Below are 18,705 nucleotides of genomic sequence, written 5' to 3'. Positions count from 1 at the left end.
GGTAACTGTACTGGCCATTCTCCCATCAAAAATCTGACTGACCCAGCGCCAGCCCTACCACCTGTCACAGGAAACAATGCACAAAATAACTAGGTTACTGAAGTATAAGTGGGGACCGCAGCAGAGGCTAATTTGCCAGCCCTCGAGATGCAAAAGTTGAATCCACAGTGTGAGTGATTTGAAAACCAGGCAGACCAGACATACCCAAGTATTTTTTAAAGTAAATAAAACCTGGAGCTGTACACTTAGTTGTCAAATGACACTAGGTACCCTGCTTGGTGGTCACAGTGCTTTCTGTGCCTCAAAGGACGTCCAGTAGCGAAGTGGAGCGTTCTTACCTGTGGGTTCTAGTGATGCTTTCAGTTCTTGTGGTTGCTTCCAGTCTGGTGTCCGTCCCTTTTAATCCTTCGCGTAAATGTCAGTTAGTTCCAGCTGGCCATGCAGAAGAGATCACTTGCACACATCCCTGATTTTATATTAAAAAGAGGCAATATTTCTCTTCATGTATTCCCATACCTGGTGTGTCGCACAGTTTGATGCTTACTTTCCCTCCATGTTAAAGAACAAAAGATGTTTCAGCACCCAGGCTAATGTACTGCATAGCTAAATACATATAAGGTCCCAAAGGCGAGACCGATTGCATTACAAATGCTTGTTTTTAACAGGTTTTAGATTGGACCGTTTGATTGGTTTTTCATGATAAACGATGGTCACAATGTCTTTGTAAATGTCATTGTGATGACATATGACTACAGAAAACAATGCATACCGCTTTATTCTGTAAGTTCTATAATGGACAGAGAAAGAATTGGATTTTACCAATACTGAGATCTTATGGGTTTAGACAATGTCAACATGTGCCCTTATTCATACAGTCTCTACCTAACAAACACATAAGTTTGTCTATGGTGAGGTTTTTAAAGAGTGTGATTAGATCAAGAAAGATTTTTTTAACATGAATATATTATGGTGCTATAAAATTGTTTGCATTTTTTACTCATGATATTTATATTGTTTATAATTTGTTAAATAGAATGTTTTTTTCACATGCGTTTATTTTTTCCTATGAAGAAATCAAATAAAGCTTAATTTGATTTTATTTAAGTGAGCCAGTAAGACTGAGTGACTGAGTGACTGAGTGAGAGATAGCGAGTGACGTTATATGAATAAGCATGTGAGTGGGCAAGTGAGTGAACATGTGAATGTGAAAGTGAGTGTGCCACTACGTTTGTGAATGAGACTGTGTGAGCATGTGAGTGCAACAGTAACTGACAGTGTGTGATCAAGTGGGTGAGACAGTGTACTAGCATGGGAGTGCATGGGATAATGAGTGTGTGTGCTGTGCATGTGTGTTCACCACTGACCATGGCATATTGGAAGCAATTCTTGGATGACGAAGGCATCCATGGTGACATGCGTGCTTTGGGTAATTGAATGTATCTCTTGGCATAAAGGAGGGCATCAATAGCAAACAAAGGGCCTGGCAATTTGGAGGCAAGTCTCGGTACATGGGTCACCCACAGCAAAATGTTGGTGCTGGTGTACTGGAGGTAATCATGAGCATAAGCGATAACAACTATCCATATGTGGGAGGGCTGATAACCGTGAAAAAATGCTGGCCCTGATATACTGGAGGTGATTTTTGACATGGGTCACCCCAGGTAAATAGACAGAATCAATAGCATTATTCTAGCACTGTCAAATTGTAGGCAAATGACATAAGGGACGCATTGCTGGTGTAGAGGAGGCACCCCTAACAAAATAATGGACCTAGCACAAAGAAGCTGACACCCATTGCCTATTTTAAAAAGACTGTCAGGCTACATTGGCACACCATGAATGTACTTAAATCTTAAATAAGTGTACTTTCATAGTCGTTGCCATTTTTAGCAAATGTGAAAAAATGCGCTTTCAAATACATGTGTTGTCCTCAATTTTTTTTACAAACATTTCATCAAGGGAATGTTCCCAAACAAATCTTAGAAGAAGTCAGGTTGCTTCACATGCTTGTTGGAAATCAGGGCATATATAAAGCCCATCACTTTCAAAGATCAGCCACTACTGATTTGTGATGTCACAACACAAGCTTCGAGCTAATTACAGTGTGGGTCACACCTAAAGAATAAAAAAAAAATCAAAGCATTTATTTTTCATGGATGCATTGGTGCCGTTCAATTTAAATTTTCAAAAAATAGCTGCAGTTTATCGTGAAATTCATACATTTTAATAGGACTGTAAGAATCAAATTTAGTTTTTGAAACAACCAACTTTCTAACTCATGTATTTTCAACCAGTATTTCATGTAATTTAATAATTCATTTCCTGTGCAATTGGTGAAGCCAATTAGCTCATCACAATATGCTTCAATAAATATCTCCATCATTGGCTGTACAGCGAATTCCCTTCACAAAGGGAAGAACTAGAATGTAAACCATTAGGGCACAATAGGCTGTAATTACACAGTTATGGCAGGCCCTTTTCAATGAGGAGGCCAACCAGGGACTTCTGTAACCCAAGAACAGAAGAGATAGATAGTTTTAGCCACAAAGCATATAAGTGCCCCTTGATCTGTAAACAGTGACCTTTTATAATTTATTTTATTTGAAAGATATTTTCTAATCCTAGGATACAAGCAAACCACCATATTGGATAATACCAAAAAGTTTATACTAAACGTAAATCCCACGTGATTTTAGGTGCATCATAGTGTTGAAAAATTGGAGTCCCTCACTGAAGAAGTATAAACCTCTTAAGGGGTTCACAGATACACCTGGTCCTTTTAAACCAACAAGGAAGAGATTGGCACAGAAGCTGTAATATAAAAGACATATTTATTGATCTCAGATGAGGGAGACTACGTCACACAGTACCCTCAGGAAACTGTAGGAGGCATTGTAAGGAGTACAGAAAACAGGGACATTGTAAATGCGTAGGTTTGCATAGTCAGCTTAAAACCAAGGGGAGGCCCTGGCTCATACCAGCATGCAAAATGACTAATATGGGTATACAAGATTTGCTTGCTCAACAAAGTGGGAGGAGAGTTATTTCTCCTGACATCAGCAAGAATAGCCTGACAGTTATAACATAAGAGCAGGTGCATTCTACTAGCTAGGCCCCTCTTTGCATGGGCAAGGCTCTGAAAGAGGGAAATTGCACATGGCAAGCATATGGCTAACTAAGATCGCTGCCAAGTACAAAATGGCTTTCCGCTCATGCTAACAGATCCCTGCAATCTTTATCACAGGTGAGTAGCGCGCTTTACACTTCCCTGATTAACTGCTTGGAGTTCCAGACATGGCATAAATTAGCTAGCTTTCCTGATCTAGTAGTTTAGGAGGACTTTATGAGAATTCCCAGCACAACAATTGTCCAATGTTCAAGACCAGAATATTAGAAGGAAGAATATTTCCACAAAAATGCAAAAGAAATAGGTGCAATCTACCAGATCCACTACTTGAGTTCACTTGCAGAAATACACTTGCATCAAGGTGCAAGTGTCAATCTCCTGAGCTAAGATACAGTGGGCACAATTCACAAAAGTAATCTGAGACAAAATCCTAACTTTACGAATTTCAGTATTCACAAAAGGCATTTAGTAGTAGATAAGTTAGGATCCCTAACTTTACTACTACTAAATGCCTTTTGCGAATGCCGAAAGTCGTAATGTTATGATTTTTCTCAGTTTAGTAGTATTAAAGTTAGGAATCCTAACTTTACAACTACTAAATGCCTTTTGTGAATATCAAAAGTCGTAAAGTTAAGATGATGTTTATGGTTGAAGGTTTAATTGGTTGCTGGGAACCTTGGTGTCATGAAATTCTGACATTACTGTCATCAATTTTGAGGAGTAAACTGGAGAAACAGAGGGTGAGGGTGTGGTAGTGTTCCATATTTGCTCAATCAAAATTTGTTCAGTGAAGGTAATGGCCATACTATATATCAGTTATGGGTGTTTGTTGCAAAATTACATTGTGCCTTCATTTTAGAATAAATGAGCTTAATTTGCTAAGAAATATTGAAATGTCATTACTGCTAACACTCTGAGACTGAAACCAGATAAAATCCAGCAATATATTACCTACTTCAATGAAGTTATTTGGATGTACATTAGTGGCACCTCATATTTGGTATTCACTTTTCCAAATGATTTCAACATGTCAGTATAGAGTAACCATCTGCTCAATACAACAGAGAAATTACCTAGAGTGTCAACTGCAGTAGCAAAAGACCTGATATCTAATCCCATCTTCCTCACTTGAACAAGTTATGTAATCCTGGGATAATCCAACTACAGTTCGCTTATTTACTGACCACTGGAATATTTGTTATACAGTCATGTAATAACAATTGAGTTTATATTTGTGTCTCTTATACGGGCTCTCAGCCCTTGGAAAACGATTGGGGATAAAACCTGAGATCTGCAGTTGCACACAGACAACTAAAGCATGCTCAGCCAAACATGCAGTTGCCATGCCCCATGTGGAGGGGGGATCTGCTGTTTGGCTGCAGGTGGAGGTTCTGCAAGCAGGTCGTTTATCGCTTGCAGCAGCCCACATACCACAGGGCTGTACCCTTAGAAGCACCGCCCTATTTAGAATGCTCCTTCCAAAGGTGCTGATCTCTTCCCAGGTTCACCTATCCAATCAATCAATCAATCATATCATTTGTAAAGCGCACTACTCACCCGAGAGGCGCTGGGGTGGGGAATGCTGCTACTGCTCGAAAAGCCAGGTCTTGAGGAGTTTTTTGAAGGTCAGCAGGTCTGGGTCTGCCGTAGGTGGATGGGGAGGGTGTTCCAGGTCTTGGTGGCGAGGTGGGAGAACGATCTGCCGCCTGAGGTCGCTCTTCGGAAACTGGGGACTGTATCGAGTGTGAGGTCGACGGAGCGTAGCTGGCGGGTCGGGGTGTAGAAGCTGAGTCGTCTGTTGAGGTACGTTGGTCCGGTGTTGTGGAGTGCCTTGGGTGCGTGGGTGAGGAGCTTGAAGGTTATCCTCTTGTTGACCGGGAGCCAGTGCAGGTCTCTCAGGTGGGGTGTGATGTGGCTGCGGTGAGGGATGTCGAGGATCAGACGTGCAGAGGCGTTCTGGATGCGTTGGAGCTGTCTCAGGAGTTTGGCTGAGGCTCCTGCGTAGAGGGCGTTTCCATGGGCCAACCTGCTGCTGACAAGGGCCTGGGTGACTGTTCTTCTCGTTTCAGTGGGGATCCACTTGTAGATCCTACGGAGCATGTGGAGGGTGTTGAAACAGGAGGAGGAGATGGCGCTGACCTGTTTAGTCATGGAGAGGGTGGAGTCGAGGATGACCCCTAGGTTGCGTGCGTGGTCGGTCGGTGTTGGTGCGGTTCCCAGTTCGGTCGGCCACCAGGAGTCGTCCCGGGCCGAAGGGTTGGATCCGAGGATAAGGACCTCCTTCTTGTCCGATTTCAGCTTCAGTCGGCTGTTCCTCATCCATTCAGCAACGGCCTTCATTCCTTCTTGAAGGTTGGTTGTGGCGGTGTGGGGGTCCTTGGTGAGGGGGAGTATCAGCTGGGTGTCATCGGCGTAGGAGAGGATGTTGAGGTCGTGCCGACGGACGACGTGGGCGAGCGGTGCCTTGTAGATGTTAAACAGGGTTGGGGTGAGGGATGAACCCTGTGGTACGCCGCAGATGATCTCAGTGGCTTCGGAGCGGAAGGGGGAAAGGCGGACTCTCTGTGTTCTGCCAGAGAGGAAGGAGGTGGTCCAGTCAAGGGCCTTCTCTTGGATCCCAGCGTTTTGGAGGCGTGTTCGTAGTGTGTGGTGACAGACCGTGTCGAAGGTGGCTGACAGGTCCAGGACGATGAGGGCCGCCGTTTCTCCGTTGTCCAGCAGGGACTTGATGTCATCGGTGGTGGCGATGAGGGCAGTCTCGGTGCTGTGGTTTCTGCGGAACCCGGACTGGGAAGGGTCCAGGATGTTGTTCTCCTCGTGGTAGCGGCTCAGTTGTTCATTGACGGTCTTCTCAATGACCTTTGCCGGGAACGGGAGCAGTGAGATGGGCCGGAAGTTCTTGAGGTCCCTGGGGTCCGCCTTGGGTTTCTTGAGTAAGGCTTCCAGCTCTCCGGGAAGGTTGCTGTCTCGAAGGAGGTGTTGATGACGTTCTGGAGATGGGGTGCGATGGATGTGCTGGCTTTGTTGAAGATGTGGTGTGGGCATGGATCTGACGGAGATCTGGAGTGGATGGTGTTCATTATCTTGATGGTGTCATCATCGTTGATGTTGGTCCAGTAGAGCAGGCGGTTGGTGCGGATGGTGGTCGTGGGGGCGGAGGTCTCAGTGCTTGTCGGGGCGGTCGTGGCGTTGAAACTGTCGTGGATGTCTGTGATCTTGCGGTGGAAGAAGGTGGCCAGCAATCGCACAGGTCTTGCAAGGGTGGGACGTCATTGGTGTTGGAGCTGGGGTTGGAGAGTTCCTTCATGATGTTGAAGAGTTCTTTGCTGTTGTGCGCGTTGTTGTCTAGGCGGTCTTTGAAGGAGGCCCTTTTGGCGGATCTGATGAGGTGATGGTGTCTGTGGGTGGCATTCTTGTGGGCGGCGTGGCTGTCCGGTGTTCGTTCACGGAGCCAGATCTAGTCCAGCTTTCGGCAGGTGTGCTTGGAGGCCCGGAGGTCTTCAGTGAACCAGCTGGCTTTCTTGGTGGTATGATTGTTGGAGGGTTTCTTGATCGGGGCGAGGGTGTTGGTGCAGTCGTTGATCCACTGTCTGAGGTTGTGTGTGGCGGTAGCGGGGTCGGTATGGTCAGCGGGTGGGCTCTGGGTGAGGGTGGTGGTTAGCTGGCCTTGAGTGACTTTGCTCCAGCAGCGGTGAGGCATCTGTTGGGTGCGGTGGTGCGTGGTGGGTTTCTTAAAGGTGAAGTGGATGAAGCAGTGGTCGGTCCAGTGGAGTTCGGTGGTATGGTTGAAGGAGACGCAGGGGCTTGCGGAGAAGATGGGGTCAAGCGTGTGACCGGCGGAGTGGGTGGGTGTTGTGACGAGTTGTCTGAGTCCGAGGATGGCTAAGTTTTCGAGCAGGGTGGTGGAGTTGGTGTCGTCATTTTTCTCAAGGTGGAAGTTCAGGTCCCGAGGAGGATGTAGTCCATGGAGGCGAGGGCGTGTGTGCGGACGAAGTCGGCGATGGAGTCGCTGAACTGTGGTCGGGGTCCGGGCTATCTGTAGATGAGGGTTCCTCTAAGGGTAGTGTTGGGGTCAGTGTGGATCTGGAAGTGCAGGTGTTCGGCGATGATGAGGGTGTCGTCGGTGTTGGTCAAGTCTCTGAGAGTGTTCCTGTGGATGATGGCGATTCCTCCTCCCGCTCTGTTGGTGCGGTCCTTGCGGGTGATCTTGTAGCCTTCCAGGACAGCTATGGCTATGTCGGGTGTCGAGGCGAGGTTCAGCCAGGTCCCCGCCATGAAGGCGACGTCTGGGGAGGTTGAGTCGAGTAGGTCCCAGAGTTCAACGGCATGTTTTCGGGCGGAGCGGGTGTTGAGACGGATGCATCTGAGGTGGTTGGGTTCTTTCCTGGTCAGCAGCATGGTGGGGCGGATAATTGTGAAGCTGCAGTTCCGGCAGGTGAAAGCTCGGTGGGTGCACTTCGGGGCGGCCAGGAAGCAGGTGTGTGATCGTCCGGTGTTGAGTGCATGGAGGGTTCTGGTATCGTAGCGGTGTCAGGCGTCGTGGCGTTCGTGATGTCCAGGGGTCCTGGCGCTGGGCGTGGTCCAGGCACGGACGGGCACAGAAGGGCTTGTCTTAGGTGCGCTAGCTGCTTCCATATGAGGGGATGTGGGTGGGAGGAGCAGCTGGGAGGCGGGGCGGCGAATGGGATTGCAGGTGGGCGGGGCCACAGGGACACAGTGGCTGGAAAAAAGGGCGGGCCGCGGGAGAACTGGGCACAGGAAGGAAAAACAAGTTTAGGCAAGAAAACAAGTACAGGCACAGAGGAATGAAAACAAGTCTGGGCACGAAAGCAAGTTAGGCACAGGGGAATAAAAACAAGTCTGGGCAAGAAAGCAAGTACAGGCACTGGGGAATAAAAACAAGTCTGGGCAAGAAAGCAAGTACAGGCACAGGGGAATAAAAACAAGTCTGGGCAAGAAAGCAAGTTAGGCACAGGGGAAAAATACAAGATTAGGCAAAAACAATGCAGGCAGAGCCGTGCAGCAGCGTGGGGAGCGACCTGCCTGCGAGTAGGGTCATAGGTCGCTACATCTACGTAGGGCTAGGTCATTCGTCTCATTCAATGTATCCTCAAGCTAAAGAGCATCCAGCAAAAATCACTTCATCTCCCAGGTGCAACTATTCTCTTTTGTGTGAAATTAAAAACGTATAAACAGCTGAACTCAGCCACTATCTGTTCTTGAGTAGTATTGTAGGTCTCCTTGGAGGACCCTCGGCCGCACTCTGCCTGCCATAGCCTTGGTCGACGCCCCCACGTTCCACTTAAGTGTTTATGACACCAGACAAAACCGTCCTCTACATAAATGTGAGGGTTATTGGCTGTGCCAGTGCTTGCTGTTTTCAGGCCTGAAAAAGGAGATGGAAGCAGCATCGCACCCTAGAAACACAAAACGATCAACACGTGCTGAAAGAAAGACAAAGCCTTCTTAGAAGCACAGCATTTAAATAATAGAAACTTTTCTTCAAAGCAATGTTGGTCTTCTTATTTTTAATAGTTCACATTGCACGTAGGAGAAGATATATTTTGATGGGACTTTGCACTCAAACACTCAAATTGAAAGGTTCTTTTGATGTTTAATTCAGGAAACAAATTGAAGATTTCTTCATACTGTGAGTGGTTTATCAGAAAACAAGTTCGAAAGGATTGAATACACATTCTATGCATAGATGATAAAATGCAAGAAGTACTCAGATCGCATCTTATTATTTAGAATTCAGGCCACACCTTTTCACGAACTTCCTATAATAGAGTCACTGTCACATCCCCTCCCAAATACTTCAAAATTACAACACTTGAGATGTAGTGCCAGAGTTTATCAACACTTTGATCCAGTGCAAACTCGCCAACAGTGATACAAACTGGTGCAAAATGTTGATTTGAAACTGTGCTGGTTAGTTGCCTAAAAGTAATGCAACAAACCCTGTACGCAGGGCTACTGGACTTATGTGGCAGCAGAGGGACAAATTATGTGGTAGGGTAGAGTAAATTATGCAGCAAGAAAAGGCAAATTAGGCTGCATAATGCAGCACATTTTGTGATGGTATTACTTCTTTATTTTTACATGTTCCCCCTTGTTAACACTGTCTCGGCATCACCTTCACCTCATGGGTAGCAGTTTAACACTCAAATATAGCAATAAGCAGCAGAAAGGTAATCAGTCTACCTTTGCAAAATGTCTTTCACTGGCCGGCAACACGTGTTACTGTGTTTTTAGTAACTTTTCAACTGTTTGATCTAGAAACAGAATGTTTTTTATTAGAATCTGAAGATTATGCAGAAGATGATGGATTGTGTGGCAAATTCAGCAAATCTATAACTATACAAAAAGTGCAGCAGCCACACATTCGCATAATTCCAGTTGCCCTACCGGTGATTGTCAACTCCAACATGATTCACCATTCCTTAGTAGTTTACCGGGATGCTGTCATGATGTGCTTTAAACTCCCTGACAATAGCAAGGCAGCCAATTTACTGCTGCAATATCATTTTAATTTTGGGATGATTATGGCGACCAAGTTGGAAGCAAATATGTACCCACAGTAATGACAAATCTCCATGGTAAAACTAGTTTGCTGTGAAAACTGTTGCAAGGCAATACATCCATACAACTATTCATTTTGTATCTACCTGTATGCAGTAGTAGCTACATTTATGTAAATCACTCAGATAGCTTTTTGGGTATTGTTTGTGTCAAATAAAATTACAGAAAAAAATCTCAATAAATAGTAAATAATGTTATTATAAAATATTTTGATTACCTAGCAAGGCCTCAGTCACATCTGAAATCTCAATAAACCTACACCAGCCTGCAATCTTGACATGGCGCCCACCTTACCATATAGAAATAACAATTATTGTCCAGGAAATAGAAAAAATAGAAGAGTGCCCTTAGCATGGGAATTTTCAGTCATAAATAGATCTTCTGGTCATGTTATTATGAAAGCTATCATTGGCCTTTAAAGCCATGGATCACTATAACTTGACTTGCAGACTGTACAAAGTACCTATTGCTAAAAGTGGGATTACTGGTTGGCTGAGGTATGATCTTTTTACCAGTACCTGCACCACTCTTTAGGAGTGGTACACTTTTTCTGTTTTTCATGGCTGAGATATGCACCCAGGACTGGCAGGAACCACTTCTCTAGTCAGGGTAAGCTAAGTACACTCTAAAAGACACCCTGGCTCTCTCTCTGGTAGCTTTGCGCAGAGCAGTCAGGCTTATCTAAAGAGATCATGTGTAAAGTATTTGTGCAACATACACACACACAGTAATACAATGAATACACCACAAAAAGACTTGACCCAGGTTTAGACAAATAGTTTATTATATTCTAAATGAAACAAGACCTAAATGACAAAAATCTAATAAGTACAAGTCGATATTTGAACTTTAAAAGAATAAGTGAACAATAGCACTTAGAATCCAATAGCACTTTTAGGTTTACTTGAGGTCGTGCTGGACTGGGGCGAAGTCAAAATTCAAGTTGACTTCAATGGAGAGCCTGTCAGCTACAGGACCAATGCAGGCCCCATCGAACAAAGTATCTTTCATGGACACAACTACGCGATGCATCAATGTCGATCCCACAGGTTGAGAATGCATCAATTCTTTTCCAAGAAGTGATGGAGATGCATCAGTTCCAAAGGCGAGATGCCGGGCCAAGATGCATGGGTTCTGTAGAGCCATGTGCTGGGTTTCTTCATGCAGTTGAGCGATGCATCAATTTCTCTGAGCAGCTGTGATGGTGATGCACAGTTCTGGTGTGTTGGGCTCTCAAGGCGCTGCTTTATTTCCAAGAGGAAAACACTGATTTTACTTTCGCAATCCTGGTCGATGCACTGGTTCTATTATATGCAGATAGTGTAGGAGAGTAGGGTCTGCAATCCTATGATCACCCCAGATTTTTGCTTTTTGCTTCACTGGTTTACGACTTTCCCTGGCTGTGGGCCTGCTAATCAGACCCACAGCCTAGCTGTTCTCTCTATTCCAAATTGTACCCAGGTACTGAATTGGCACTGGGCCCTCTCTTGTGTCCCTGTAACCAAGGCAGAGGTGTACCCAGAAGTCTCCCAGGGGCTGCAGCATGTATTATGCCACCCCTGGGTTGACTAACTAAACCAGACACAACTGGCTGCTTGACAGCTGGGGCAAGGTGGTGTACACACCCTTTGCTTTAGATATAGTATTCCTATATCTAACCCTAACATGGACACATATATTCCTATCAGTCACTCCTATGGCAGGCCTTATCAATCCTGAAGGCAGAGTGCTTGGAATAATGTGAAATGGTGCTCTGGCATGAGCTGAGCCCGTTTGCAGCTTGCGGAACCAAGTCCCAGTAGCTGTTCCATGATAACGCTATACCATATACTCTTAAGTGCATTATGTACCTCGCGGTCATATGCTAACTTTGGTATAACATTATCAAAACATGTCGAGTAAGGTGTCATACGAATTGGAATACTAACCCCTCGCCAATTCTGGCGACGGGGTTAGCATTCCACCCTTCTATATATTTTTTTTTTTTTTATTAACATTTTACAACAATTTTACCCCCTCCCCGCGCCAGACAATGACTGTCATTTCTCATTTGCCATTTACAGATGGTACATAATACATTAATTTCGTTTCTTACAAAATATGATATAAAATAACAAAAAATAAAAAAAGGAAGGAATCCAGATTAGACATACCAACTAAGACATTAGGCATTTGGGAAAGAAGGAAATAGACATTAGCCATACCATTAACATTAAGTATATCAGTCCATAAACCCAAAACTCTGACTGCCCACCAAGGAAAGAAAAGAGAAAGGAACCAGAACCCACTTCTTCAGGGCCAGCTATCTTACATTGCCCCCTTATACATTTAACATCCTATCTTTCCAATCGGCAATCGGTTTCCACAACTGTAGCCCAAGTGCTCTCCTTTTTTTCCCCTTTCTCGCGTAGATGGCTTTCTCAAGATTATGCATATGCAATAGCCTAGCCAACCACTGCTGGAATGGAGGGGCCAGTTTGTCTTTCCATGCAGCCGCTATGCAGAGACGTAGCACGGCCATTGCCACAAATATGAAGCCTCCTGCCATATGTTGTTGTACGTTACAATCCTCTAGGCCTAATATTATTACATCGGGTGTCAGTTTCACTTTAAAGGCCAAAGATTTATCACAGAACATTTCGATGCTATTTATGAGTGGTGAAAGGATTGGGCATCCTGCGAACATATGAATTATGTCTGCCTCTGCGCTATCACATCTCGGGCACCTTACCCCCTGTGTTCCTCCCCACTGCGCAATCCTAGCTGGGGTGTAGTAAAGTCTATACAGAGTTTTATAATGTTGTGCTTTTAGTGACGCCGAGCATAAGGTCTCGTGCCCTAAAGTTAGTGATTTTGAGAATGTCCCCTCTGGAATTCCTAATGCCTCCATCCATTTAGTCTCATATTTAACTAAGTCATCCTCTCTGTGATCTATCAATTCTGCGTACAGCCGTTTAATTGTGCATAGCCGCTCTGCCTCGATCATCTGTAGTATTGGGTTCCCCTTAAATCCCGCCTGGCCACCACGTTTATTACCTAGAAAGCTTCTTACTTGTAAGTACTTGAAGAAAGTCCTATTGCTGACCCCGAATTCCTGTTGAAGCTCCGTAAATGGTCGTACCCCTGATTCCCCCATTAAGTCTCCCATGTTTCTAATACCTTGTCCAACCCATTCTTTGAAAATTGCATCAGAAAAAATATCCGAAGGTAGCGTTGGGTCCCCCACTAGTCTTGTATGTCCATGGAGTCTCCCCAAACCGAAGCTTTTCTTATATGCCTTCCAGATTTTATCAGCAGCTTCTAGTGTCTTAAACCTAGTTCTCTTGAAGTAACTTGGCTCTGAATATCTTAAGAAAGCATTGTTGGTTTCATCTCCCAAAATTAAACCGTACACTTCTAACGACCCTGTGTGTGATTCCCCCTCTCCTCCCGTCCCTCCCAACAAGCAAATCATTTGCTGTAAAGCCGCAGCCCAATAGTACATCCTGGTAAAGCCCATCCGCCTTTGTCGTGTGGTAATGACATATATTTCAATGCCCTTCTAGTCTTCCCTTGTGCCCAAACGAAACGATTTATCATATTTTCTAATTTCTCAAACCAAGTCAAGCTAAAAAACAGCGGGATTGTTCTAAACAGGTATAGCATTTTTGGGAGCAAGTTCATTTTCACGTAGTTAACCCTTCCAACCAGTGTCATGTGCAAATTATGTACCCTCTCCAGGTCTTTCTTCGCTTTTGTAATAATAGGGTTGATATTAATTTCTACCAATTTTCCTAGATCTGATGTAATAATAATACCTAAATATTTCCCTTCATTAACCACCCGTGTGTCTGTGCAGCCTGTATGTATATTTTTGATAATTTGCGTCTTACTTTTATTTAATGCATATCCAGCCATTCGCCCGAACTGCTCCGCCTCTGATTCGATTTCCCTTATCGCCTCTGTTGGGTTGGGTGTAATAACCGCTATATCGTCTGCGTATGCTAGAACCTTTATCTCTCCCCTCCTAGTGATCAGTGGTTCTATTCGTACATTTTGTTCTAATTTATATATCAGTGGGTCTATATACATAGCAAACAACAATGGTGAACAGGGGCACCCCTGTCTAGTGCCCCTGGTAATATTGAAGGGTTTCGTACGACCTGTATTTATCCTGACACACGCTGTTGGGTTTGTATAAAGAGCTTGTATTACTTTAATAAAAGTTTCGCCCACTCCCCCTCGTCTCAGAACAGCCCATAAGTACTCCCTTGCCACCCTGTCAAATGCTTTCTCGGCGTCAAGTAACAGGGTGGCCATTGGGTTCCCTTCACCTTCCAGGATATCAAACAGTGTAATCATTTTCCTTACATGTGTTGTCGTGTCCCTGTGAGGTATAAACCCGTGTTGGTTGACACTCACCAATTGAGTGATTACCCTGGCGAGTCTGACTGCCTGTATTTTAGAGAATATTTTTGTATCAGCGTTGATTAATGTAATGGGTCGGTATGATCCTGGTTCTGTCGGGTCCTTCCCTTTTTTTAATAGAATGACTATGTCTGCTCCCGCCCAACTACCTGGGATCGCCTGCCCTTGCTGTACTCCTTTGAAGGTTCTTGCTATTTCTTTAAATATTGAAGTTAAAAATACTTTATAAAATTCTCCTGGAATCTGATCGGGTCCAGCTGCCTTTCCGTTCGGTAGCCCCAATATAGCATCGTTTATCTCCTCATCACTTATGTCCTTATCTAGGTACTCTCTGTCCTCTTCACCCAGAGCTTTACCCGGGATGTTCTCTAGGTAAAGCTCTATTTCCTCCCTATCTCGATTTAACTCCTCCTTATATAACTTGCTATAGTAAACCCTGAACACCTCCGATATTCCTTTCTCATCCGTAATTATCTGGCCTGTTCCTTGATCTCGCCTTTGGCTACTCTTTGTCTTGACCGTGCAGCTAGCGTACGTCCTATTCTTTCGCTAAACTCGTAACTCCTTTCTCGCTGTACATCGTACAGTCTAGCGGCTTTGATCGCCACCTCTTCGAGGGCCGCTGCCCTGGCTACTGCTACTTCTAACAGTCGCTCAGTCAGTCCCTGCTGGTCTATGGTAGCTAGCTCGAGGCGCGTTTCTGCCAGAATCAGGGCGTTGTTCAGGCGATCTCTCTCTGTTTTTTCCCTCCTCTGTTTGGCAATAGAATAGCTAAGCGTCTCTCCTCTGACACAAGCCTTAAATGCGTCCCAGGCATTCCCAGTATTGGTACTCCCTCTATTAATATCCCAAACATGTTTAATCCATTCATGCATATGTGTGATATACTCAACATCCTTCAACAAGCCCCTTTCGAACGTCCATGACCCTACCACCTTCTTAAACCCTTCTCCTTCTATTGTTAATTTTAACGGGTTATGGTCTGATAGTATACGCGGTAACCTCTCAATTACTGTATTACTTAGTAGTACCCGGGAGATAAAAAAATAATCTAGCCTGACACATTTACGGTGGGGTGCTGAGAAGAATGTATATCCGGGATCTGACGGTTTCTTAGCCCCCCACACATCAAACATCCCATTGTTTCTTGCTAGGCTCTGTAATGCCCTGCACACTCTCTTCTTCCTTCCCTGATACTGCCCTGTATTATCTATATCTAGCCCCTTGGCCCCGTCAATATTAAAATCTCCTGCCAAGATAACCCGTGGCGCCCAGGATGGTAACTCAGTATCCAAAAAGAAAAACAACTCTGGGTCGTCCTCGGTCAACCCGTAAGCAGAACCTATAGTGACCCACTCCTCCCCTTTAAAACACTCTATCAGGGCACATCTACCCCACTCATCCTCGAACTTCTTCCTCGTTTTGATATCTGCGTGTTTGGTTAATACAGCCACTCCTCTAATTCTCGCGCCTTGTTTTGAGCGCGCTAGAACCCTTAGGCCCAATTGTTCCAGCAGAAACAACCTATTCCCTTCTACATGTGTCTCTTGTAGACAAACAAAATCCGCCCCAGTGTTTTTTAACAACAGTGCCAACCGCTGTCTTTTTAATCTGTCATTCAACCCACACACATTCATGGTGATAATTTTTACGCTCGCACTCATGGAGGTCTATACAAACTTTCCCTACTTCCTCTTGCTCCTGTTATATTTCTTTTGCAAATATTCGAATCATTGTGTATGTTCACTTGTTTCGATTGTTCCCACTGTGTTTGGTATGTCTTTGCTCCTTCTTCTCCTTCTGCCTGTACCACCTGTGCTTGCTGTATTACTTGTACCATCTGTATTACCTGTTTCATCTTAACTACTTGTACCATTAGTTTTATCTCTCCCTCACTGGCGCCCCCCTCCCCCCTCCCCTGTCCACAGGCAACTAGGTCAATCCTGACCTATGTATGACTGGTTCCCAAACCCCTTGTGTGAAGCTGTCCCCCCCCTCCCTACCAGTAAAATAGATGCAATTGCAAAAAGGACATCAAGGAACTTTTTAAAGAATCAATCCACCAGGCTCCGCCCAGTCGCCTCTGGAAGCTCCTTACACTCCTTACACTAAACATAACATAACAGTATAACAGTGTACACCACCAAGCTACAACCTGCTAAAACCTATACAAAGTGTTATAACCCTTCACCTCTTTGGATTCTCTTTAGCCCTATTCAGTCCATTTCCAGTCCGTATCAGTTACAGCCATAGACCCCCCCCCCCTTTTTCCCCTCTTTTTTTGTTTTTTTTTTGTTTTGGGGGGTTAACTATTTTCTTCTTTTCTCCTTTATCTCAGTCAGGAAGCTCTGTGCTTTAACTTCAGAGAAAAACATTCTCGTATGGCCCTCTGATGTTACTTTCAGCCTAGCGGGGTGTGGTAAATAAATAAATAATACCTCTATTTTTGAATGAATATATGAATAACAGATAGCTCAATAAATAAGAGTCAAGATTCGAGGTAGTAGGAGTTTGCAGGTTTAATACAGCATAAGGACAGGAACAGGACAACCTGCACTGACTAGATCTGGGATGGCTAGCTAGCACAACTTTAATAACAGTGCACAAGTATATATACTAAAACAATTGCATTACAGTGAATTACAGTAGGCGGAGCAGTGGGTGTGGTCAATAGCAGTCGCGAAAGATAAGGGTGAAAGTGGGTGTAACAAGAGGCGTATACATGGACATGTGATGTAAACGTAACAGAATATGTCATAAATGGGGCGGAAACATGGAGGGGGCTACCTAAGGAGCCGGGACCTCTGACCTAATGGTGCGCGTAAACTGACAATGACGTGTTACTAGGAGAAGCTGGGGGCTATGAACTCTGCGCTAGGAGTAGAGACTGAAGTCTGGAGAGTCAGGGCGACATGTACCTAAACCCTATCTAGTATCTAATGTTTAGAGGACATGTTGATATAAACTAAGAGTCAGGAGGGGAGAGGCTAACAGACTCTAAGACTGGAGCATGCATTATTCTACATGTAGTGCGTGTTGAAGAATATTAAATGACCATTAATACAGTATTTCTCTTACATGGAGACGTAAAGGCTAGACAATGACGGAAACTATTGATGCGATTCAGTAGCTTAGGAATGCAGAGAAGGAGGGCTGAACTGATAACTAGAATCATAACATACTCTTGGCAGACTCGTAGGCAGAGCCAGGCCGAGCCGGGCACTGTGAGGCAGGAAGTAAGTGAAGGGTCGAGGATACAGGTGGGGGCTGTATCGCTCCTCAGCGAGGGTTCAGGAGACAGGAGCTGAATCTGGTGTCCGGGCCCTTTTGAGGCCTAGAAACGGGGACTTTACAATGAAATAACGTGCACACTGAGAAACGTGGCAACGTATCTTTACATAGGCCTAATATTCGTAGCTTTCACGAGAACTGGAAACTAGTATACTAGAGATGGACACAACTGTAATTGCGTCTTTAATCAAACATGGGGGATACATATGCATATTAATCATGCACACATAGCATAAGATGGGGAACACGTAGGGACACAGAACATGGCAAAATTTACTTTTCCACATTCCCTCCTTGTCACTACGTTTCCATCAGGAAACATCAATATTCATGATACCATCTATCATTTCATACAGTATCATTTGCTCGTCTCGAATTTTCTTGGAACTGGATTTAGAACGGGACTTGGGACTAGGAATACAAGAGGTAGCACAAATGCCACAAATCGCAGGGCCACATTGCAAACAGAGGCAGCAACTGAATATGATCGCTACTGCAATACCCAGAAATGACAATACTTTCCATCCCCAGGCGGAAATTACATTCCAGAACCAACCGGACCATGTCCAGGTGCCTGGATCTTGGTGTAACATATGGGCAATATTATGGAGTCTGGTAATAGCTGAATAAACAGACGGTGCGTTATTAGGAATGAAAATGCAGCAACTAGATCCAATGACTCTACATGCCCCGCCCCTATCGGCCAGTATGACGTCAAGGACGAGACGATTCTGGAGCACGACAATTCTCATAAAGGATTGCTCTTCGGTTAAGTTACCTAGAGCAGAAGTAGTCTCAATCACTACTGCTTCAAGGGTTCTGGTTAATCTACGTATCAGTTTACTATTCACGACAGTACCTAAATAGGGGAAGACACCTTTATTGATATCTATGTATTGTTCTAGAGCAGTTTCAGTATAATAGACAATCGGAAGGTCTCTCTTGTGTCTAGTATGTACTAGGTGGGAATTCCTATGATAGTCAGGTGGGGCTAGAAAAACTGGTGGCAGTAGGAAGGCAATGTAACATGTACCATCCCAATCAAGGGGCAGACGAACATATGCGGTCTGACCACAAACAAAATAAGAATGACGTGAAGCTTTGAAAATAGATTTCCTACTGTCACTATACTTGACAATAGTAGTACAATCACTATGGCCTACATGTACGGAACCATTATTTCGGACACATAATTCGCCTTTGACTGGTAATACTGACATAGAGGGTAAGTCTGGAGTAGTATCAGACTGAACATTCAGGACCATGAAATTCGAAGAATAATTACCCAAATTATAAAC

The sequence above is a fragment of the Lissotriton helveticus genome, chromosome 3_1 (assembly GCF_964261635.1).
Source record: "Lissotriton helveticus chromosome 3_1, aLisHel1.1, whole genome shotgun sequence".
NCBI classification, from domain to species: Eukaryota; Metazoa; Chordata; class Amphibia; order Caudata; family Salamandridae; genus Lissotriton; species Lissotriton helveticus.
The sequence above is the reverse complement of the archived record's forward strand: the minus strand, read 5'-3'. Positions refer to the sequence as shown.